This window comes from Sorex fumeus, unplaced genomic scaffold, assembly GCF_029834395.1.
Source record: "Sorex fumeus unplaced genomic scaffold, SorFum_2.1 ptg000098l, whole genome shotgun sequence".
Lineage (NCBI taxonomy): Eukaryota > Metazoa > Chordata > Mammalia > Eulipotyphla > Soricidae > Sorex > Sorex fumeus.
The window spans coordinates 87,943,038-87,968,141 of record NW_026606155.1 but is presented as its reverse complement, the minus strand read 5'-3'; the positions used below and the strand labels follow the sequence as shown (position 1 = coordinate 87,968,141).

General features: G+C 38.9%; 1 protein-coding gene and 1 non-coding gene across 4 annotated transcripts in view; both read left to right on the top strand.

The window, feature by feature from the left end:
- The window catches only part of FRMD5 (FERM domain containing 5), a 399,821-nt gene that overhangs the window by 189,918 nt on the left and 184,799 nt on the right, over positions 1 to 25,104 (top strand). The window lies entirely within an intron of this gene.
- Positions 14,675 to 14,777, top strand: LOC130042184 (U6 spliceosomal RNA). Its single transcript, XR_008795153.1, has one exon. It is a non-coding gene; the product is annotated as a U6 spliceosomal RNA (small nuclear RNA).

Genomic DNA, 25,104 nt, shown 5'->3' with positions numbered 1-25,104 from the left:
TCTCCCAGCTTCTAAAACTGTGGGTCAAAGCTCTATATGGGTTCATGTAATTAAATTTGGTGGGGAGTAGGGAGGCTATGAAAAATTGGTACCAGTAAAATATTTCTGAATGTTTTACAACCAAGAATCACTTCAAAATCAACCAAGTTCTTTCTCGCAGTGATCACCCATGTTACATTTCTCCACTGAAAGGGGGTCTTGAGTGATAAATGCTTTAGCAGCCATGCCCTATGTATGTCACAAATGTATGGCCTCTAAGAAAGCTCAACATAAGAAATAGAGGAGAGTTGTCAGGGTTTGGGAGTAGGAGTTACAGAGAGAGGTTGGCCAAAGAGTATGAACTCACAGCCCTAAGGTGAATAAGGTTTGGGGATTTAATATGCAGCATTACTGTATTATATACTTAAAAGTTGTTAAGACAGTAGACCTTGAATGTTCTCAACACCCAAATAAAAATGGTAATTACATTAGGTGATGGAGGTGTTAATTAATCTTATTGTGGCAAGTATTTCACAGTCCCTATGTCAATCAAATTATCATGTTGTACATCTAAAATTTATAACTGTTCTATGTCAATATCTCAGTAAAGATGGAAAAAAAGAAGTGTGTTCATTCATTCATTGTATAGTATAAAGGGTCAGATGATAACATTACATAGACCTGGTGATGTTAACCTTTTTATCAGTGTTCTCTAGATTTCTAGTATAAACGTTGTGTCCCCTGCCCCCACTGGCTGGTCTAAGTCATAGTTTTTTTAAAATCAAGTCACTAAGTCTACTTACTCTCAAGTGGGGAGGTGTTATCAAGGTGATTTGTAGGAGTAAGCAAATAACTCTCTTTAAAAAATAATTTTTATCTGCATTGCTGCTGAAAAGTTTGTTGCAAAATAAATAGCATCACCAAGGTGATGGCAGGCATGAAGTCAGGAATTTGATCTCAGGCATCGTCCCACATCTTGGAATTTGATCCCTGTGGCAATGCCACTGGGGTTTTTTGGTACATCACAAACAAGTATGTATAAGCACTGTGACCAACAGTTGCATCACCCCTCGACATTAGCAATGAAAAGAAGTAAAGGGAAGAAGCATCACCAAACAATAAAGTCTTAATTTGCTATACTAAAATTAATTCAGAAGCACTCTAGCAAGAGTCTTTAGGCCAATGTCTAAACTTTTATGGCAGGACACTATTCAGACTGTTTTTCCTGCAGGTATCTTTAATGTGTGATTTAGCACATTTCCCACTGACCCTATCACCCAGCATTCCGGCAGCTTTGTGCATCTCAGAGGACATAGTATGGAACACAGCATGAACCCCTGATGCAATGCATGTATCAGCAGACCACAATATGACTATCAATGACTATCCTAGACAGGAAAGAAACAGTCCCTAAGCCTTTGTTTCTGCATAATTAGTAATTTGTGTTATCAGCAAGTATGTCTTTGAAAAGACAATGTTAATTATTTGTATCAGAAAATGGTGGGAAAAGAGAATGCTGTCACCTTGCATATTTAATCACATACGGGGAATGTTAATGCATGTCACTACTAGAGGAGACCATGGCAGAGAGAGGCTGGCAGTTCAGACAAAGAACCTGCTATATCCCATTCCAGCCTTATCCTTGTTTATTTTTTTGTTCTGGATGGTACTGGGGATTGAAGCCAGGACCTCCAACATGCAAGGCAAGTGCTGTTTTATTGAGTCACATCCTGACCCTCCCAGTTTATTTTACATAGGGAAAAATAATACTTTTTGGAAAGTGGGTATTCTGATTCATCTCTCCAAGTGTATAGAATTCACTGAAGGGTATTTAACTGAATGAATTACAGATCAGGATGAATGATTGTTTATGACTAAGAAGTCAGTTCAGAGTACAAAGGGTAAGAATCAATGATGTGCAAGGCTCTAAGTTTGATCCCTGGCAAACTTAGTTTGGTCCCTGCTGCATCACCAGGTGTGACTCTGGTGGCCTTCCCTCAACACTTCTAAGAGGTACCCCTCTCCAAAATGGCAACAAAGTAAAAAAAAAAAAAAAAAGAAGGTAGTCCAGTCAGGGGATCAGGACTATTGTATCCTTTACTTTTTTTTTTTCTTAATGAGGTCTTCCATTGTCCCATAACTTCTCCCTGGGACTGAGCATCTGGAAGCATCCATAGTAATTATGGTTTGTCTGCTTTAAACCTAGACTCTGCCCTTATATTTTGACTGGAAGGAAAGTAGACTTAAGCAGGCATGTGGGAGTGGTGGTATTTGGTGGAGCGAAGGGAGTGCGTTATGATAAAAATCACATCTGCCAATCACATGAAACAGGCAGAAAAGATAGAATTTTGCCATTGATGTATACTTTGTGTACACTAAGAGTACATTGTGGTACTCTTCTGAGCTAATTAAAAGCAGCAGTTAGTACACAGTGGATGCCTTAGTATTAAATGGCAGAGAAGAATATGATACTGTGGAAATTTATTTACATACAAGACTTTATGCGTTGGTACTGTGCAGGAAACAATTTCTTCATTCATTAAAATTCTTAGGGATGTAAAATGTTTGCACAGATATCCTATCTCAGTTCCTCTCTTAGATCACAGGCCCTTAATTCATGTATTCTCAGATTCTGGGAATAGTATGCTAGGGGTGTTTCTTTTTTCATTCTTTCATGTAAGTAAATGACTCTGACCTTGTCTTTTTTCAGACTGCCATCATAGAATTTTTATTTCTTGCTGCCTCCATGTTCCATCACAGAATGAAATCTCTGTTGTCCTAGGCCATTGGGAAATAAATCATTTGGGCTTAAAACATAAGTTTTCCATGTAGTTGAGGATTTGTGCTTTAAATGTTGTGACTTCAATTTTAACATCACATAATAATGACCACCTAAAGAAGTTTTTTCCCTTTTTTTAATTGAATCATCATGAGATAGAACATTACAAAATTCATGATTGTGTTTCAAGCCATACAATGTTCCAGCACCCATCTCTTCACCAGTGTAATTTCCCATCACCATTGTCCCCAGTTTACCTCCCACCCCTTAAAGCCACCCCCCAACCCCTCAATAGTAGGGACATCTCTTCTAAAGAGGTATTTTTTAAGTGCTTGCTCTTTTCTTGACGTAGGGTTGTGCTAAACTTAAATGTTTTGTGCCATTGAAATATAAGTTGTGGGACATGGAGCTGAGTGATTTAGTTTGTCACTATATTGTTGCACACTGTGAACAACCCATTTCCACTGGGCCTGAATTGCTTGGTTGATAGACTTCAGGGTGGATGTGTGTGTTTTTAGTGGCTGTAGATGAACAGGTAACCCTTCGTTGGTGTAGACTATAGAACTAGCAAGTATTTTTTCTCCTTCTTTTGTAACTAGCTTTTTTCTGCACCAGTGTTTGCCACTACAGCCTTATAGACCATCCTGTCATTTCCAACCTCTGCTTCTAGTCTCTTGTTGTCTGACAGCTCTTTCCCCCTACCTTATCTTTTCCTCTTTTCCTTCATCTTCTCTTTTTTTTGCTCAATAGATATTGTCAACATATCAGATAAAGGCCTTTCCTACAAACAGCTCTCTGATCAGCACATTTGACTGTTGCTGTAGCCAGGTGCTCACAAGCTAACACTGGACCTTCAATATTTTTTTTCCCCTTTATTTTATTTTATTTTATTTTTTTTAAAGTTGTAGATTTACAATTTTTTGTGCTTTGGTTTCAATTATACAATGATCAGATACCCATCCCTCCACCAGTGCCCATTTTCCACCACCATGGATAATATCCCTCCCACCCCCATCCCCCCATCCCCCCGTCTCTGTGGCAGGGCAATCCCCTGTGTTCTCTCTCTCCTTTTGGGTGTTGTGGTCTGCAAAAGAGGCATTGAGTGGCAAACATGTTCAGTCCATAGTCTACTTTCGACATGCATCTCCCCTCCTGGGAGGATCCTCCAAACATCCTTTATTTGGTGCTCCCTTCTCTATCTGAATACCCCTTTCCTCTAGGATACCCGGCTGGCCTCTAAGTTATGGAGTAATCCTCCTGGTGCTGATCTCAGCTATTCTTGGGTATTAATCTCATACTTTGTTACTTTATATCTCCCAGATGAATGCAATCTTTCTATGTCTATCCCTCTCTTTCTGACTCATTTCGCTTAGCATGATACTTTCCATATTGTACCACTTGTATGTAAATTTCATGACTTCATCTTTTCTAAGAGCTACATAGTACTCCATTGTGTAGATGTACCAAAGTTTCTTTAACCAGTCATCTGTTCTTGGGCATTCAGGTTTCTTCCAGTTTCTGGCTATTGTAAAGAGGGCTGCAATGAACAAACAAGTGCAGATGTCACTTCGACTATACATTTTTGCCTCTCTGGGATATATTCCCAGGAGTGGTATTGCTGGGTCAAATGGGAGCTCAATTTCTAATTTTTTGAGAATCGTCCATACTGTTTTCCAGAAGGGCTGAACCAGTGGACATTCCCACCAACAGTGAAGGAGTGTCCCTTTCTCGCCACATCCACGCCAGCATCGGTTGCTTTTGTTCTTTTGAATGTGGGCCAGTCTCTGAGGTGTGAGATGGTATCTCATTGTGGTTTTGATCTGCATCTCCCTGATGATTAATGATGTAGAGCATTTTCTCATGTGCTTTTTTGCCATTCGGATTTCTTCTTTGAGAAAGTTTCTGTTCATTTCATTGCCCCATTTTTGGATGGGGTTGGATGTTTTCTTCTTGTGGAGTTTAACCAGTATTTTGTATATCCTGGATATCAACCCCTTGTCAGATGCGTGTTCGGCAAATATCCTTTCCCATTCTGTAGACTGTCTTTGTATTTTGGTCACTGTTTCTTTTGAGGTGCAGAAGCTTCGTAGTTTAAGGTAGTCCCATTTATCTATCTCTGTTTTCACTTGCTCGGCCAGTGGCGTGGCATCATTGAAGATACCATTAGCTTCAATGTCATGGAGGGTTTTGCCAACTTTATGTTCAATGTACCTTATGGTTTCTGGTCTGATGTTGAGGTCTTTAATCCATTTTGATCTTACTTTTGTACATGGTGTTAGGCAGAGTTCTGAGCCTATTGGACCTTCAATATTTTTAAAAAAATATTGAAGCTAAGTATGTATCAGGAGAGTTGTCACTATATAAATGAAGTCTGACTCTACTGCTCATGATGTATAGTGACTCATACTAAGAGCATCAACTGCTTTAAATAAAGTAAATAATTTAATATTTATGTGTACTATGTTGGCTGGAGTCATAGCACAGTGGGTAGAGCATTTGCCTTACATGCGGCTGACCCAGGTTCAATTCCTCTGTCCCTCTCAGAGAGCCCAGTTAGCTATCCCGCCCACATGGCAGAGCCTGGCAAGCTCTCCGTGGTGTGTTCAATATGCTAAAAACAGTAACAAGTCTCACAATGGATACGTTACTAGTGCCCCTGGAGCAAATCAATGGACAGTGGGAGGACAGTGCTACAGTGCTACAGTTTACTATGGTACTTGTAAAGTTTCCATCATTTGATCTTTTTTTCCTCCCCAGGCTTCAGTTTGTTATTTGGATCAGTTGTCTTTTTATATTCAAGGCCCAAAGAAATTGCCAGCTCTCTAATGCCAGGTACAAAAGTCAGATCAAAGTGGATTAAAGACCTCAATATCAGACATGAATCCATAAGGTACATAGAGGAAAATGTAGGCAGAACTGTCCACGACATTGAAGCTAAAAGCATCTTTAAGGATGAAACAGCACTGACCATGCAAGGGGAAGCAAACATAAACAAATGGGACTACATCAAACTAAGAAGCTTCTGCACTTAAAAAGAAACAGTTACCAAAATATAGAAAGAGCCCACAGAATGGGAAAAAATATTTACCCAATACTCATCTGATAAGGGATTAATATACAGGATATACAAGACACTAGTAGAATTGTACAAGAAAAAAATCTCTAACCCCAACAAAACATGGGGAGAAAAAATGAACAAAAGTTTCCTCAAAAAATAAATACAAATTACGAAAAGGTACATGAAAAAATGCCCCACATTGCTAGTCATCAGGGAGATGCAAATCAAAACAACAATGAGATATCATCTCACACCACAGAGACTGGCACACATTCAAAAGAACAAAAGCAACCAGTGCTGGTGTGGATGTGGGGAAAAAGGGACACTCTTTGACTGTTGGTGGGAATGCCCACTAGTCCAGATTTTCTGGAAAACAATATGGACAGTCCTTCAAAAACTAGAAATTGAGCTTTCATATGACCCCGAAATACCGCTTCTGGGAATATACCCTGAGGACGCAAAAAAAGCACAGTAGAAATGACATCTGTACCTATATGTTCATGGTAGCACTGTTCACAATAGCCAAAATCTGGAAACAACCCAAATGTCCTAGAACAGATGACTGGTTAAAGAAATTTTGGTACATCTACACAATGGAATACTATGCAGCTGTCAGGAGAGATGAAGTCATGAACTTTGCTTATAAATGCATAGACATGAAGAGTATCATACTAAGTGAAATGAGTCAGAAAGAGAGGGATAGACATAGAGGGATGGCACTCATATGTGGAGTATAAAACATGAGGCTGACACCTAAGGATAGTAGATACCTGGAACAGGAAAATTGTTCCATAGCTGGAAGCCTGCCCCATGAGCAAAGGGGAGAAGGCAGCTGGAATAGAGAAGGGATCACTAAGAAAATGATGGCTGGAGGAACCAGTCGGGTTGGGAGATGTGTGCTGAAAGTAGATAATGGAACAAACATGATAACCTCTCAGTATCTGCATTGCAAATCATAATGTCCAAAAGGAGAGAGAGAGTATATGCAGTATTGTCTGCCATGGAGGCGGGGTAAGATGGGAAATGGGGGGCATACAGGGGATATTGGTGGTAGGGAATGTGCACTGGTGGAGGGATGGGTGTTTGATCATTGTGTGATTGTAACCCAAACACGAAAGCTTGTAACTATCTCATGGTGATTCAATAAAATTTAAAAAAAGAAGAAGAAAGAAAGAAACTGCCAGCTCTTCTCTAAAGTCTTCCTTAACTTTTCTAGCACCTACCTCAGAAAACTTTGCTCAGATTTTCAGATTCTGCACGGGCTTGAGAGAAACTCAAGTAGTAGAGTCCATACCTAACGTGCATGAGAACCTGCACTCAATCCCATCCCTGCCTCCACAAACACTATATGCAGTGTGGGTTTCGCACCTATTTACAAACAAACAACAACAAAACACTCACCTGGCATTGAAGTATGAATGTTCTCTTACTAGATTAAAGAATCTTTTAAATAGAGGAGGTAGTGACAATCTACTCGTGTCATTTTTTTCATATTCCTCTCTTTACTACCATTCTTAAAACAGTATCTTGTACATAATACCTATCCCAAAATATTCCATTGAACTGAATAATCTACTTTCCTAGATGCCTTTTATAGTTCGTAATTGGTTCTAATTGAGGGTCCCTCCCACTTGTGTCATCTTGCATTTGCTCACATTGAAATTCCTCTTTCAGGGGCTGGAGCAATAGATAGAGGGTAAGACTTGCATGCAGCCGACCCGGGTTCAAATCCCAGCATCCCATATGGTCCCCTGAGCACCGCCAGGAGTAATTCCTGAGTGCAGAGCCAGGAGTAACCCCTGAGCATCACCAGGTGTGACCCAACAAGCAAAAAAAAAAAAAAAGGAAATTCCTCTTTCAGTCTTTCAGTTGCATGAATTCCTAAGCTATTCCTGTGGTCTTGTCCCTGAAGAATGATTCTAAGTAGAGTTAGCATGTACTTCCCTTTTAGAACATTTAAAAAAATAGAAAAAAAGTAAAGTTCTTTACTGCTTTTCATCCTTGGAAGAAAATGCCTATCTTTGTTGTTGTTTTGTTTTGTTTTGTTTTGCTTTATGGATCACACCTGGCGATGCACAGGACTTACTCCAGGCTTTGCACTCAGGAATTACTCCTGTCGGCACTAGGGGGACCATATGGGATGCTGGGAATTGAACCTGGGTCAGCCACATGCAAGGCAAATGCCCTATCCACTGTGCTATTCGCTCCAGCCCCTGCCTATTTGTTTTTAACAAGTATTTGTGTATGTGTGTATGTAATTAGTGAATTTTAGTATGTTCAGTTGTTCAATAGCATTGTAATCATATCATCCCCAAAAGAAACCAAACCCTTTGCCATTAGTAGTCACTCTCCTTTTCCCGAACTCACCTGGCTAGACAGTCACTGACTTGTCTCTGTTATCTGCTAGTGCTGAAAATTTCATACAAATATAACCATAGCTTAGTGGTAGTTTCTGACTGGCTCCTCTTAGTTGATAGTACTTATTTTTTAAAATATTCTTGGATCAAAGAGATAGCTTATACTTAGCATGTGGGAAACTCAGACTCAAGCCCAGTACATGTTGCCCCAAACACAGGCTGGGAGTAACCCCCTGAACACAGCCAGATGTGGTCCAAAATAAAAAAATTTTGTAGTTATAACCTTTCTACAAAACATAATTAGCTTATAACTCATCCTTTCATTGCCTGGGTTCATTGAATTTGTGGCTTAAAACTGAAAATGGCCATGTTTCAGAATCAAGAAAAATTTTCCTAAGATTTTGTTAAAGTTAAATATCATAAGATTGATCCAAACTATTTTACCATCAAGTTACTTAGGATAAAATGACTCCATGATTTTCACACTGGCCTGTCTGATAATGGGTTGGCATTTGGACCTTCTAAAGATTATAAAGAATTAAAGCTAGAAGGGACTCAGCAGTCATTTAGTCTAATCCCTTCTCTACTTTTGTCCCACTTTACAAATCTCAGAATGTTAGGTCTTCAAGGACAAATAGCTAATTAATAGCAGGGCAGATTATAGTATGATTAGAACTGTGATTAGAACCAATGTGCCTCAGTCCTAATCTAAATTATTGAATTACTTGACTCTTCCTGTTACTTCTTTTTGGCCTTATTGCTGTTTTTAGTTTGGATTCTCAAAAGACCAGAGTCTGAGGTAGTAATTAAATGATTACTACAATTCCAGAACAAGGGAACAATTCCAGAATAATGAGAGTGAGAGAATAGAGATGAGAAGCAAATCAAGGTGATTGGATTATCAATGCTTAGTGATTTAAGGCAACAGTCATAATGATTCTCAAAGAGATACAGTTGGTTGTTCGGCAAGTGCATATGTTTATTCAGATGTGATGTCTCCAGATAGCATAGATGAACAGTTCACCAGAGCATGGAAGGAAAGGAAATTTATCTGACTCCTTTATGCCTGATGTTTCCTATTTTTAGGAAACTGATGAGCAAATTCCATGCCCTGGTTTAAAATTTCAAATCAAGTTTGGAAGTGGTGGGATAATCCAGAAACCAAGTATAGCAGTAAATGGGAACAATGTTCCTCTCCCTGGGGGTCCCTGGTAAGCCTTTGGTGGAAAGAGACAATGATTTAGAGGGGAATACCAAGGAGAGAGCATTATGTATATTTTATACACTCCCAAGGTGGATTCCTTCCTAGCCTATATTTCTGAAGTCATTTATGAAGATGTTGGAAACTTTAGTATATTTGAAGTTTTGCTTGAGAGTCACCTTCATTCGTCTAACAAGATATTTTCTAACATTGCTGTCAATAATATAAAAGTCAAGAAAAATCTAAAGACTCTCAGGAGGAGCCTAAGGAGACATACCCACACTCACAAAATGTGAAGTTTATGTTGGTTGGGATCCCGGAACAGAAAATGGACATTAGGAAAGGTGAATAAAGCATAGGTATCAATTTAAAATAGTGTATCAATATCGATTCACTAACTGTGATGAATATTCCAGATTAATTAGATGATAATAATAGGGGAAGAAACTGGGTACAGGCTACATAGAAACTGCGCACAGCATTTCAGCTTTTCTGTATCTCTGAAACTATTGTAAGAATTTAAAATATATTTTTGAAACTTATGATAAAATATGGGCTGGAGCGTTAGCACAGTGGGTAGGGCATTTGCCTTGCATGTGGCTGACCTGGGTTCGATTCTTCTGCCCCGTCGGAGAGCCCAGCAAGCTACCGAGAGTATCTCGCCCACACAGCAAAGCCTGGAAAGCTACCCATGACATATTCAGTATGTCAAAAACAGTAACAGTAACAAGAATTTCACAATTTGTTGTGATACGTTACTGGTGCCCAGTACTGTCCTCCTGTTGTTCATCGATTTGCTCGAGCGGGCCCAGTAACGTCTCCATTGTGAGACTTAGTTGTTACTGTGTTTGGCATATCAAATACATCACGGGTAGCTTGCCAGGCTTTGCCGGGCGGGCGAGATACTCTCTGTAGCTTGCCGGGCTCTCCGAGACGGGCGGAGGAATCGAACTCGGGTCGGCCATGTTGGCTGCGGGCAAGGCAAATGCCCTACCCACTGTGCTCTCGCTCCAGCCCAGGAAGACAGTGCTACAATGATAAAATATATAAAATAATTGGGAGATGAACGATGGAGTTAGAGAAAATTTTTGAATATTGGGAACAGTAAGATATATTCCCTTTAGGATATAATTATTATAATTTCTGTTTTTTCCCCATTTGGGATGAATTTGGGGCAAGTTTTTCTAAATTCAGGAAAAGAAAAAGTACACCTTATCAATTACTCATCTAGCATAACTTTCCAATAATTTTTTTGTTTCTAGTATTTTGAGATATTTTTCACTGGAACTAAAATGTTCTAAAAATGTAACCATCCATTTTTGGCACATTGCTGAAGATGAGACAAAACCATTAATATGGAAACTAGAATAGCTGGTACTCAGACTAAGGTAATACATTTCTCCATTAACAATTCATGGCTGTAATCTCTTATCAGTCTTCTGACATTTCTAAATTTGATCTTTCCAAATCTCTATTCACTCAACTGAAATTTATTTTGCGTTCATATACAAGGTGATATTGGATCAGTAAAGTAAATTAAACTCAGATCCCTGCCTCAAGAAGTTTATAATTAAGTGCTACAGATTAAATGTGTGTATATAAACAACCTATCAGAAAGTTGCTGACCAAGTGCTAACCAAGATGAAGTAGTGGAAGAAATTACTCCAACATAAAGAACTCTGAAAAGTCTTTACAAAGAATATAGTAGGTTGACTTGGTTTTACATATATTTGTTGAGTTACTGAAAGACTTGTAGATGTATAATAGGAAAAAGGGAAGACATTTTTATCTTGCTTCTTACAATGTGGTATTTCGGTCTCTCTCTTTCTCCCTCCCTCTCCCCCCCCCCCCGTGTCCTTCAACACTGCTCAGAATTTTCTAATGGCTCTTCACTCAGGGATTACTCCTAAGGGGGCTTAGGGGACCATATGGGGATAGAACATTGTACTATCACTTCAGCCCTATCTTTTTATCTTGCCTACTTAATTCTTCAGGTTAACAAATCAGTTGATTTCCATCACTTTCCATTTCTGCATCTCTGTATATGCATTATTTATAATATATTGTTTCCAAAGACCTTTATAGTGACTTTCAATGACTAGAATAAGGAATGGAGGCTGAGGAGGAGTAAAGCCAGTCTTATTGTCATTGCAAGTGCTTTTTTTTTTATTAGCCCACTTTCCAGCTTTGAATTTACTTAGATTTTTTTATATCTCTGTGTGTCTTCTTTGGCCTTATAGAAATATCTGCTACATGGAGGAATAATTAAAATTAGTCCTATAAGTTTTCAAATTCTTAACAACTTTTGTCAGGGATCTGGTGAAAGAGACTAAAACTATATCTAAATTTGCCAATCATCTGTAGATTTCAGTTTTATAGATTCACTCCCTCGTTTCTATGGATAGTAAAGGGATGGATAATAGAATTTACTGGTCATTGTCTTCTCAGTTTCACTATTTTAATGTGCTTTTTTTGGTTGGTTTGGGAGTCACTCTCAGTGGTTCTCAGGACTCTGTGCTCAGGTGTTGCTCCTGGTATTGCTTGGGTGCTGGAGATCAAAACAGGCCTCCTGCATCCAAAGTGTGCGCTCAACCTGTTATCTCTTAGTCCCTATAATTTTTTTTAATGGCCCACATTTTAAATCTATAGGTAATAGCAATAATCCATTATTCTTTTCCCTCAAGAAATACAAAAAGCCTTAACAATTGTTTTATAGCGGTATATTCATAGTAAAAACTTGTACAGATATAATACTAAAATCATAAGTTACAAAACAAAGATACAGTAGACCTCATCAGAATAAGAAACTTTTGTGCTGCCAGTAATGCCATTAAGAAAATCAAAGACAATTCACATCAAAGGAAGCAACATTTGAAAATCATGTAACTTGTAAAGGACTTATTCCAAAATATATAAGAAACCCCTACAATTCAATAATAATAGGAAAACATATTTAAAAAACGATCAGAGAATTTGAGTAGAAATATAAATGGCCAGTAGCCATACACACTAAAAAGCTTTTTAGCATCATTAATTGTGAGAAAAATAAATCAAAGTTTTATTTATTTTTTAATTTTTATTTTCATTTTATTGAATCACCGTGAGATAGTTACAAACTTTCATGTTTTGGTAACAATCACACAATGATCAAATACTATTGCCTCCACCAGTGCACATTCCCCACCACCAATATCCCCAGTATACCCCCCTTTCCCACCCTCCCCCTGCCTGCATGGCAGACATTATTCCCCATAATCTCTCTCTACTTTGGGGCATTATGGTTTGCACCAAAGCTAAACCAAAAAGTTTTAAAATACCACTTCACACCCAGTAGACTGGTAATAATAATAAAAATACTACACACGTTTTATAAGGATGTGTAGAAACTAGAATCCTCATATGTTGTGGTTTGCAAAAGAGGCACTGAGTGGCAATCATGTTCAGTCTAGTGTCTACTTTCAGCATGCTTCTCCCATCCTGGGAGGATCCTCCCAACACCCTTTATTTGGTGCTCCCTTCTCTATCTGAGCTGCCTTTTTCTCTAGCATGTGTGGCTGGCCTCCAAGCCATGGAGTAAACCTCCTGGTACTAATCTCGGCCACTCTTGGGTGTTAGTCTCCTATTTTGTTACTTTATGTTCCCCAGATGAATGCAGTCTTTCTATGTTTATCCCTCTCTTTCTGACTCATTTTGCTTAACATGATACTTTCCATATTGTACCATTTGTATGTAAATTTCATGACTTCATCTTTTCTAACAGCTACATAGTACTCCATTGTGTAGATGTACCAAAGTTTCTTTAACCAGTCATCTGTTCTTGGGCATTCATGTTTTTTCCAGATTCTGGCTATTGTAAAGAGTGCTGCAATGCCCTGCCACAGAGGCAGAGTGGGATGGGGGGTGGGGGGAGGAAGCATACTGGGACCCGTGGTGGTGGAAAATGGGCACTGGTGGAGGGATAGGTATTTGATCATTGTATAATTTAAATCCAAGCACAAAAATTTGTAAGTTTACAACTGTACCTCATGGTGTTTGACTAATAAAAATTAAAAAAAAGAATATAGAATCGTACAGCCTTTGGGAAAACAGTCTGGAAATTACTCAAAAGTTAGACATATGGGGGCTGGAGTGATAGCACAGCGGTATAGGAGAGATAGTGCAGTGAGGAGAGGGTTTGCCCTGCATGAGGCCAACCTGGGTTCAGTCCCTTGCACTGCATATGGTTCCCTGAGCCCTGCGAGGAGTGGCCCTTCAGCACAAAGTCAGAAGTAATCCCTGAGCACTGCCAAGTATGGCAAAAAAATAAAATTTAATGTGGCATATACATGTAACACTGTCCTCTCATTGTTCATCGATTTGCTCGAGTGGGCACCAGTAACTTCTCAAAACAAATTGTGAGACTTATTGTTACTGTTTTTGACATATTGAATACATCACGGATAACTTGCCAGGCTTTGCCGTTCAGGCAAGATACTCTTGGTAGCTTGCCAGGCTCTCTGAGAGGGGTGGAGGAATCAAACCCAGGTCAGCCACTTGAAAGGCAAATGCCCTACCCACTGTGCTATCATATGATGGAATATTATTTGGCAATAAAAAGCATTGACACTATAATATGGATGAAACTTGAAAATAAACAAAGTGAACAAAACACGACTTAAAAGTCACATTCAAGGTGATTCTATTTATTTGAAATGTCCCGAATAGGCAAATCAATGAAGACAATAGATTAGTGGTAGGGTATGTGTATGGGTAGCAGTTGGAAGGAAAGGACATTAACTATTAATGGATTTGGGGCTTTCTTTTAGGGGACATAGCAATATTCTAAAATTAGATTGGGTGAACATTCCTCAAAAGCTAGAAATTGAGGTTCCATATGACCCAGCATTACCACTTCTTGGAATATATCCTGAGGGCTCAAAAAAACACAGCAGGAATTCCTTTTGCACTTCTATGTTCATTGCAGCACTGGTCACCACAGCCCAAATCTGGAAACAATCTGAGTGTCCAAGAACAGATAAAGGGATAAAGAAACTATGGCATGTCTACACAATGGAATACTACGCAGCTGTAGGTAAAACGAAGTCATGAAATTTGCTTATAAATGGATGGGCATGGAGAGTATCTTGCAGAGTATGAATCAGAAGGAGAGGGACAGACATACAATGATCACACTCATTTGTGGGATATTTAAAGAAACACACCATAATATAAGACTAATACCCATGGGCAGTAGATAAAAGGGCCGAGAGAATTGGTCCACGGTTGGAAGCCTGCCTCAAGTTCTGGGGAAGAATGCAGTTGTGTTCTTGCTTCAGCAGCACATATACTAAAATTGTAAATGATAGATTTGCGTGGCCCCTACGCAAGGATGACACACAAATTCATGAAGCTTTCCATATTTTTTTTAAAAAGGAGGAGGCAGTTGGAATAGAGAAGGAACCACTATGACAAAGATAGTTGGAAATGATCACTCTGGATAAGAACTGTGTGCTGAAAGTAGGTAAAGGAATAAATATGATAACCTTCCAGTATCTATATTGCAAACCATAATGCCCCAAAGGAGGGAGGGTGAGTGAGTGTGCGTGTGTGTATGTGTGCGCGCGCGCGTGTGCGAGAGAGAGAGAGAGAGAGAGAGAAAGAGAGAGAAAGGCTCAGGTGGAGGGTGGTGGCAGGAGGGAAACTGAGGATATTGGTGGTAGCAAATATACACTGGTAGATTGATGGGTGTTGGAAAATTGTATGACTGAAACTCAATCATGAGCAGCTTTAAAACTGTGTATCTCATGGTGATTCAATAAAAAATTAAATAAAATTAGGTTGGGTGATATTTGCACAGCTGTATTAAAATTACTTAATTTTAAATTTTAAATGGTAGAGTTTATGCTACATGAGATATATTTCTTTTGTTGTCGTTCATTTTGTTTGGGGGCCAAAACCTGGTAGTGTTCAGATCTTACTCTTGTCTGTGTTCAGGAATCATCCCTGGCGGTGACTTGAGGGACCATATGTGATGCTTGGTATTAAACCAGAGTTGACCACTTGCAAGGCTAACACTTTCACTCCCATACTATCTCTTCAGCAACTTAGATGAAGTATATTTCAGTAAAGTTGTCCTCACAGTTGAGATGATACTGGCATGCTAGATACCGACACCAAAATCTGAATAAACATCTTCTTCAGAATTGTTAATATTGATATGGAAAAGTTATAGGGCAATGTGGAATTTTCTCAGGCTATGTGGAATGCACTACTTCTTAATTAAGGGCAATTAAATTTAGCTAACCTTAACATAACTTCTGAATATATTGCATTTATTCATTGTTTTATTTCCAAGAATCTGTAAACTCTATGTGAAAAGGTTAGGAAATACTTAGAAAAATTACAGTGACCACAGCTATCCTTAGCAGTAATTGTACCAACATTGGATTTTAATTTCAGACCTAACAGAATAGATGTCACAGCAAGCTAGAAGACACCAGTAAATCCACAAGGAAGGAAAATTTGGAAATTAAATTAATATTAGACTATTTACTAGTCTAGTATTTTTTGTGATGTATTGTACTTTCCTGGTTGCCTATAATAGCTTTGGTAGTTAGAGGTTGAGTTAAACTTTAAGAAGATGGTGGAAATATATAGAATATGGAAGTGTTCTTAGAAGAGTAAAACATAATGCCATTTTTTATTGTCTTCAAAAAAATTTTTTGATAGATTTATTTATTTATGTTTTGGGGCCACACCTGGTGGGGCTCAGAGAGTACTTCTGCTCTGCACTCAGGAGTCACTTCTGGCTCACTCAGAGGACCATATGGGATGCCAGGTATTAAATCTGGATCATCTGCTTGCAAGACAAGTGCCCTATCCACTAACTATCTCTCTGACCCCAATGCTTTTGTTTTTTGTTTTGTTTTGTTTTTTTGAGTGGAAGGGTAACACCTGCTGATGCTCAGGAGTTCTTCTGGCTTTGAACTCAAACATCATTTCTGGCAGTGTTCAGGAGAATTTATGGGATACCAGGGATCATGTGCAAGGCAAGGCCTTATCCACTGTATTAACACTCCAGCAGTCCCCTTCCATTCTTAATCTAATGCCATTAGCACATTTGTAGCTATTTATTACTTTTGTTTTGAGTTTTCTCCTATTTTGTCTTTATTCAGAGCTAATTAAAGATGCCTAAAATTTTTCCTTTTAAGGGACATTTAAGAAAAGAACACCTCCTTTCTTTTTTCAATGAAAGAAAGTCCTCCTTCCTTCAGGAATTATTTATTGAATACCTTTTCTATGCAAGACATCAAACCAGGTGTGGGTTATTTCTAAAATAATGGGGATCACTACAAATCTGAGCTCTGAAATACACAGTAACTTTACAAGACCAAGAATGATGATGATAGCAGCAAAGAGGTTATTGTTGTAAGTAAAAGGAAATAGAATAATTCCATTGAACTTCCTGTGACAGAGTGACAAATGGTGATAGTCCCTGTGTAAGCCCTGAACATCAGCTGAAGAATGACTGCATTTTCCAGTGTAATGAGATAATGCTTTGACCTGATGTTAAAGCCAGCTGTTCTCATAGTTATGATATAACACAGTAGTGTGATATAACACACCAAAAGTAGATAAGAAATATATTTCTTCTCCTTTTTTCATTCTTTTCTTTTAAAAAATCTATGTTGTTCTTCTATTTTACTGACTGTTAAAGAATATTTTTACTAGTTTTATTGTTACTGATAGAAAATTATCTGGTCTTTCATGTTGAGTTGGATATTTGTGTGTATATATATGCATATGTACACACAAATAGATGCATAGGCACATTGACTTTTTATTCTACTTACACATTCTCTTTTTGCCATTTTTAAACTGTTTTGACTATCTTTTGTGTGAATTGAGCAGTCCTTTGCTATGAGTCATTTAAGTTTAGTCAGAATACATGATACACCAGAGGGGGAAGTAAGTCTGTCATAACTTATTATTTCGCTTATGTTATAAAAGATAACATGATAGGAAGATGAGCCCTTCCTACTAATGCAATATTTAGAAACTAGAATTTTCCAATTACTTAATAAAATCATTTGTCATCACCCTGGTAAGAATGGATGACTTTCTGGACACATCTGATAGTCTGAGCAATCCAAGGGAGGTTGAACTGTTCCTCAGGTTTTTGTAAATTGTTGGGTAATTATTTATTTACATAAAACTATTATGTAAATTTTTAAAGTCATATTTTAAACTGGGATGAATATTTAATTATTTTCCTCACTAACAAGTAAGGAGAGGCTGCTAAAATCTCAGGACTGGCACATCCAAAAGAACAAAAGCAACCGATGTTGGCGCAGATGTGGGGAGAAAGGGACTCTCCTTCACTGCTGGTGGGAATGCTGACTGGTTCAGTCCTTTTGGAAAACAGTATAGACGATTCTCAAAAAATTAAAAACTGAGCTCCCATTTGACCCAGCAGTATCACTCCTGGGAATATGTCCTGGAGAGGCAAATAAGTACAGTCAAAATTACATCTGCACTTGTATGTTCATTGCTACACTGTTCACAATAGCCAAAATCTGAGAAAAACCTGAGTGCCCAAGAACAGATGACTGGTTAAAGAAACTTTGGTACATCTACACAATGGAATACTATGCAGCTGTTAGAAAAAGATTAAGTCATGAAATTTACATACAAGTGGTTCTACATGGAAAGTATCATGCTAAGTGAAATGAGTCAGAAAGAGAGGGACAGACACAAAAGACTGCACTCATCTGGGGAATATAAAGTAACAGAATGGGAGACAAACACCCAAGAATAGTTGAGATAAATACCAGGAGGTCTGCTCCATGGCTTGGAAGCCGGCAGCACATGCTGGGGGGAAAGCCAGCTCAGATAGAGAATGGAACACCAAGTAAAGGGTGTTTGGAGGATTTGCTCAGGATGTGAGATGCATGCTGAAAGTAGACTATAGAATGAACACGATGGCCACTCAATACCTCTATTGCAAACCATAACACCCTAAAGGAAAGACAGAGTAAAAGGAATGCCCTGCCACAGATGCGGTGCAGGGTGAGGGGGATGGGGTGGGGTCTACTGGGATCATTGGTAGTGGAGAATGGGAACTGGTGGAGGGATGGGTACTTGATCATTGTACAACTGAAACCCAAGCATGAAAGTTTGTAAGTCTACAACTGTACCTCATAGTGTTTCACTAATTTAAGAAAAAAAAACACTTCAGGGCTGGGGTGAATGGAGACGTTACTGGCACCTGCTCAAGTAAATTGATGAACAACAGGATAACAGTGATACAGTGATACAGTGAACCAGTGAATGTAGGCCTGGGTGTAAAATAAGATTAGTTCTAAGCAAAATTAAGGAATTGTGCTTCTCTTTCCAAATCTGAATTGTAGTGTGAGCTAAAATTATGTGTCACAGTGATATTTATGGGATTGTCAGAGAAAGTGTCGTCATCAATGACTGAGACAGAACATTCAAATAAAAAAGATGATGTAGAGCTTGTGATAGTAGGATGCAAAGGAAGCAAGAAATCTGAGGAGAAGGAGCAGTTATCTTTGAGTCACACCCTCAAACCCCTGTGAATCTAAGGAGTTGGTAAAGGTAAAGGCCCTCCCGTTGATCGTCGATTTGCTCGAGCGGGCCCAGTAACGTCTCCATTGGAGACTTTGTTGTTACTGTGTCTGGCATATCGAATACTCTCGGTAGCTTGCCGGGCTAAGGAGTTGAGTCCAGGAAATTTAATTATAAGTTCTTTTGAAGGGGTAAGGGGTTTGGTCATATCCAGTGGTACTCAGGGATCACTCCTGATGATATTTAGGGGACCATATGTGGTGTCAGGGATTGAGCCCTGGCCATTTGCAAGGTAGGCACTTTATTTCTTTGATCCAAGAGTCCAAACTCTTAATCACTGCTTTCCACTGTCTTCATAGACAGGGAAAGAGTGATCTGAAGGATACCAGGATACAGGAAGAAGGTATTTTTTGTTTTCAAATTTAAAAATAGCAGAATGTTTAGCCAGGCAAATGAGTGATAAGGACACAAGGAACTGATTAATGGAACTTAGTTCTGGAAGAGACATGGGGGAAAATGATATCAAAAGAACTCAGGATGAATTTGACCTTGTCAGGGGTAAAGCCCCCTTTTCACTAGCTTAAGAGTTGTTATGTCTGAAACCAACCCCAGAATCTGAAGTAAGGCATCTCTGGTTTTGTTCTAATTTTGTTGGCAGGTGCTGTCTGACTACATGTTGTAGGCAATTCTATGTTAGAAGCTGTTCCCTTAATTTTTGTGACATCTGGTACAGTTTTTCTGGCCAGAGGGTTCTCTTAGGTCAATACACATTTCTCACTTAGTTCACCCAAGCAGTGTCTTTAGAGAGAGTTTACAACAGGGAAGGTAGGCCGGGAGCATTCTTATGACAATTTTGAGTTATTCTCTTTAGTTGACTTTAGGGCAAAATAAAAGCCTCTCAGCTGATGAATAAAATGTACCTGACAGACATCACCTTCTTAAAATGCCTCCAAATAAGGGAAAACAGGGATGCTCAGATTTTATGATATATAAGCAGTAAATAGATATTTTAAAAAATTGGCTCAACTTTGTTGAATTGCAGACAGTTTCAGGAAAAATATAGTGAGGCACTAGGGAAGTACTCACATAATTGCACATGACCACTGCATAAATCTAAGAGTTCTATTTTTTTCTATAGTGCCCACCAACTCTAGCAGGCAGATAATAATCAACAGTCTTTAACCAAGAGAATCAAATATTCTTTTGGAGGTAAACATATTCTGATACCCTGAAATAAATGCCACAAGAATTTGGCTAAAAGACTTTCTAGCAAATGCCAAAGTAAGGGTCATCCAGGAAAGTTTGTGCAGTAGGCACATGCAGAGTTGGAGGATTTCTTGACAACATCGGAGTGCAAGTTAGGATATTGTTCCACATGTACTAGCATTCAGTTTTTGAACATAGGCAAAGCCTAAATGGTATACTGTAACTCAGCATTCTTTACTCACTGGTCCATGAACTTGCCAGTCTGCAAGTATAGAGAGGTTGAAATCCATTGGTCTTTACCTTGGTTATAACTGCTGCTCCACAAACCCATATGCAGGACAGATGCTGATCTGCAGGTTTAAAGGGTTTAAGAAAGCTCCAGTCACCTGTTCCAAAGTTGACCTCATTGCTTAGTGATTCCTTAAGAGTTTCAGTGATCTTTTGTCAATATGGCATGACAGGACAGCAAAAATTTTAGTTTTTCAAAAGCTTTTATTGAGATAACAGTTTTTGTGTGTTGAGGTACCAATGTAACCACATCATTCCATTACAGAAAGTATTAAATTTTTGCATTGCAGTGCCTAGGAACCTTCCCTCCCATGCTTCCCATGCCCTATCACTTTTCCTAGTTCTATTGTAAATGGTGCTGCAATGAGCATAGGTGTGCATATACCCTTTTGGATTAGTGTTTTTGTGCACTTAGCATAGATACTTAGGAATGGGATTACTGAGTCATAGAGTAGTACCATTTCTAATTTTTTGCAAAATCTTGATACTCTTTTCCACAGAGATTGAACCAGTTTACATTTCCATGAACAGTGAAAAAGTGTTACTTTTTCTCCATATCCCTGTCGGATAAGTTTAAATCCTACAGATCTGTATGGCATGTCTTCTAGGTGTGGGTAACCATAGCTTGTCCTTCATCCAGTCCAGGAAGAATAAACTATATATTGCAGGCACTTTTGGGTTGAAGTATAGAATTGTCGCCTCTTCTGGGAGTTCATCTAATCTAGATGTAATAGAACACCTTTGGCAAATGTGGAAGTGGATAAGAAAAGAATTCTAACAAGAATGACCAGATAAGCCAGTGGAGATGGGGATTCAGAGTATTTTAAGGGGCCAGCTTCAGGGTCTGAGATAAGCAGAATAAGAGGATAAATACCTAAGGGTACAGGATGAAGATAAGTTTCTTATCTGAGTATACAGCCCTAGTGATAAGCAACCATTCACTAAGTTAGGGCTAGATTTAATATGATATAGAACTAATCATGATTGGTCTAGGCCTCTTAAATTCCTCTTTACCTTGGGCCTTCAAGTTTCACACTGTTCCAAAGCCTTGAGAAAGAGCTACCTGCCAGTAGCTAAAGTCACTTGGGATATACCAAGGTTTTGGAAATTCCAGTAGATATATGGAAAGAGAAGAAATAATGCAAACTCAGGATGTTTGCTCCTGAGATGGATAAGCACATAAACTCCCTTAGCATAGATACTTAATCACTTAATCACTTAATCCCCGTTATTTATCGATTTATTCGAGCAGGTGCCAGTAACGTCTCCATTCATCCCGGTTGCATGCTAGTGTAGCCCAATGGTATCTGTTCATTCTAGGAATATGTAGAGCCTCAAACCGATCATTTAGGGTCTTGACGAAGAAGTCTGACCATCTTATAGGTGGGCGTCCACGTGATCTTTTGATGTCCCGTGGAATCCAATCAGTAATGGCTCTAGTCCAGCGGTTGTCTGTAAACCTCATTACGTGTCCAGCCCATCTGATTTTTGATGTCTTGGCAAATGAGACAGCGTCCCTGATTCTTGAGCGTTGACGAAGATCAGAACTCCGGATTCTATCTCTCATTTGAGTGAATCGAGATATTCCAAGCATAGTTCTTTCGATTCCTCTTTGAGAGACCCGAATAGCGTTCTCATCCTGTTTTCGTAGGGTCCAGGTCTCTGAGGCATATGTTAATGTAGGAAGAATAGTGGAATCAAAGAGATGTGCTCGTAGCTGGAGGTTCTTTGTCCTTTTAGTTATTTCTTCAATGCTCTTGAAGGCATTCCAAGCCGCTCTCTTCCTCCTGCGCAACACAGGTGCCAGGTCATTCATCATGTTGATTTCTCGACCTAGGTATATATAACTGTTGCATTCGGAGATGGTGGTTCCGTTGAGAGCGAATGGAGCGTCAGGAACAAGGCTGTTTCTCATAAACATTGTCTTCGTAAGATTCAGCTGTAGTCCGACCTTTCCACATTCACGGTCAAAGTCGTTCAGCATTTGTGCCGCTTGGTTGATGTTTGGTGTTATTAGAACGATGTCATCAGCAAAGCGGAGGTGGTGTAGTTGCCGACCATCTATCTTCACTCCCATGTTTTCCCATTCCAGTCGTCGCATGATGTTCTTGAGGGTGGCACTGAAGAGTTTTGGTGAAATGGTATCACCCTGCCGAACCCCTCTCTTGATATGGATGATTACTTCTTTGTAGAATGGTGAGATCTTGGTAGTGAATCCGCAATAGAGTTCACGAAGGATCCTGATGTATTGAGTTTGTACGCCCTGATTGGCTAGGGCTTCCATGACCGCTTCCGTCTCAACAGAATCAAAGGCCTTCTTTAAATCAATGAACGTTAGACAGAGCGGCATCTTGAACTCCCGAGATACCTCAATGAGCTTGGTTATTGTGTGGATATGGTCGATGGTACTGAATCCTTTTCGGAATCCAGCTTGATACTTAGGAATGGGATTACTGAGTCATAGAGTAGTACCATTTATGTTGGCAGGTTGGCAGATGGAAAAGCACATCAACTCCCTATTATGCTCCATAAAGAACAGGATAGGGACTGAAGAATATAAAAGGGATTGAAAAAAAATGCTGTTTTCTCCATATAGTCCCTTCCTGCAAGACTGATACAAAATCAGGCACATATGTGGTGGTAAGAGAGAAATAATATTCAGTTTATTAGTCGTTAGAAGTCTGTGAACTCAAGTATAGACCAAGGGGGTCTTTAGGGGAAATGCATAGGCATTATTTTTTAGGGTAACTTAAAGTGTTTAAGTCACTAGTCTATAATTATAACTAGAAGATCTGAAAAAATTACCTTGTGAATAAGCAGTGGTCTTCCTTATACCATTGGTGGTGACTCTTTAAGATTCCCTTGTGATCAACTGTATCACTGTATGTTAAAATAGAACAGGGTCAAATAGACATCTGCCTAAAGAGTATACCTTATATTGAGTTTTTCATGATTTAGGTCTTCTCTTTTGGTTGGTTTGAGGCCATACCCTGTGGTTCTCAGGGCTTACTATGGGCTGTGCTTAGAGATACCTGTTGGGATACTTAAGGTATACTGTATGGGGTGCCAGGGATCAAACCCAGTTTGATGTATGCAAGGCAAGCATCATACCTGCAGTACTATAACTCCATCCCCAAGTTTGTCTTTTTTATGTCCATATGATTGTCAAAAACATGAGAGTAACATCATTCTGCCTCTGCCAAATTCCAAAACTCTTTGTGATCAAACTCTTGAATTTTTCATATATTTGTGGTCCATTGTTTTTTACCTGTAGTTTGTGTGTCCTACATGGGAAAATTTATATTCAAGATCAAATAAGAATGACCTTTACTCTACAATTTAGCTTCTTTATCTTCAGGGGAAAACTGTTTTCCCCATTTTAAAGAGGAAATGGGTTTTAGAGAAATGCAGTTCTCCAAAATTCTTCGGTTAATGTGAGAACTAGACTGTAGTGTCTGTAATTTTAATTATTGCATCATCTATTGCCTTTTCTTTTTCTACTTTTGAAGTTCACCCGGAACTAAACCCATTTTTAAGTATAAAAAGTGTTTACTTTTGAAATTTTCTAAGAGAAAAATCATATACAGAAAATGAAAATAACGTGATAAATAAAAACCTCAATTGAATATATACAATGCACATTCAAATACTTGGAAATATTGAGTATAGAACTCATTCATGCCCTATCAACAAAGAGGTCTGCAAAAACTGCCATGTGTGATCATGAGACTTCTCTTATAAAAGAATTTTAATACCAGTTTTTAAAACTCCAATCACCTATTTTTTGAGTAAGTGGAAAAGTGTTAGAAGTTCCATTGAGTGGGTAACTATATGATCTACTTTTGACCATAAAATCTATCAAGTATGAATAAGTCAATAGAGAAAAACAAAAAGATTATGCTAAGGCTGGAGAGATAATACAGGGTTTGAGATGGCTTGCCTTGCATGCTTGCCTTGCATGCTTGCCTTGCATCCTGCTGCCCCTGGTTTGAATCCCTGGCACCATATACGGTCCCTTGGGCAGAAAACCAGGAATAGCTTATGAACGCTTCCAGGTGTGCCCCATAACCAAAAGGGGGAAAAAAGATCATGTCCACATCTTTGATTTTTCTAATTTCTTTGTAACATTCAGGTAATCTTGTAACTCAGGAGGCCCGGGTTCAATCCCTGGCATCAGGTAGCTCCAAAACTAGACAACAACAAAACAACTAGGTATTCTTAAGTGTTAAGCAGATGAAGGAATAAGGTCATCAGAGAGGGTCATAGAAACAACCAAAACTGTGGATATAGCTCTGTGAACTGCACTTGCCATGCATGTGTGAGACCGCAGATTCAACCACTAGCACTGAAAGAGAGAAAAAGAAATAAGCACCAAATGCTAGAAAACAAGAAATAGAGAAAGGGCCTGGAACATAGCTCAAGTGGTGATACATAGGCCCAGAGTTTGATTCTGAGCATTGTATGACTTCCCCGAGTTCCACTGAGTGAGCACTGAACTGCTCAGGCACCCACCATTGGGCTGGGCTTCTCGGAGGTTGACTCTCAGCACCCTGAGTACCACTGGACATAGTCCCTATTTTAAAATATGGAACAAAAATCATTCAAAGTATTGGGTTTTCGTATTTTTTAGTGAAATGAAGATAGCTGTGATAGTCAGATTTCTCCTCTA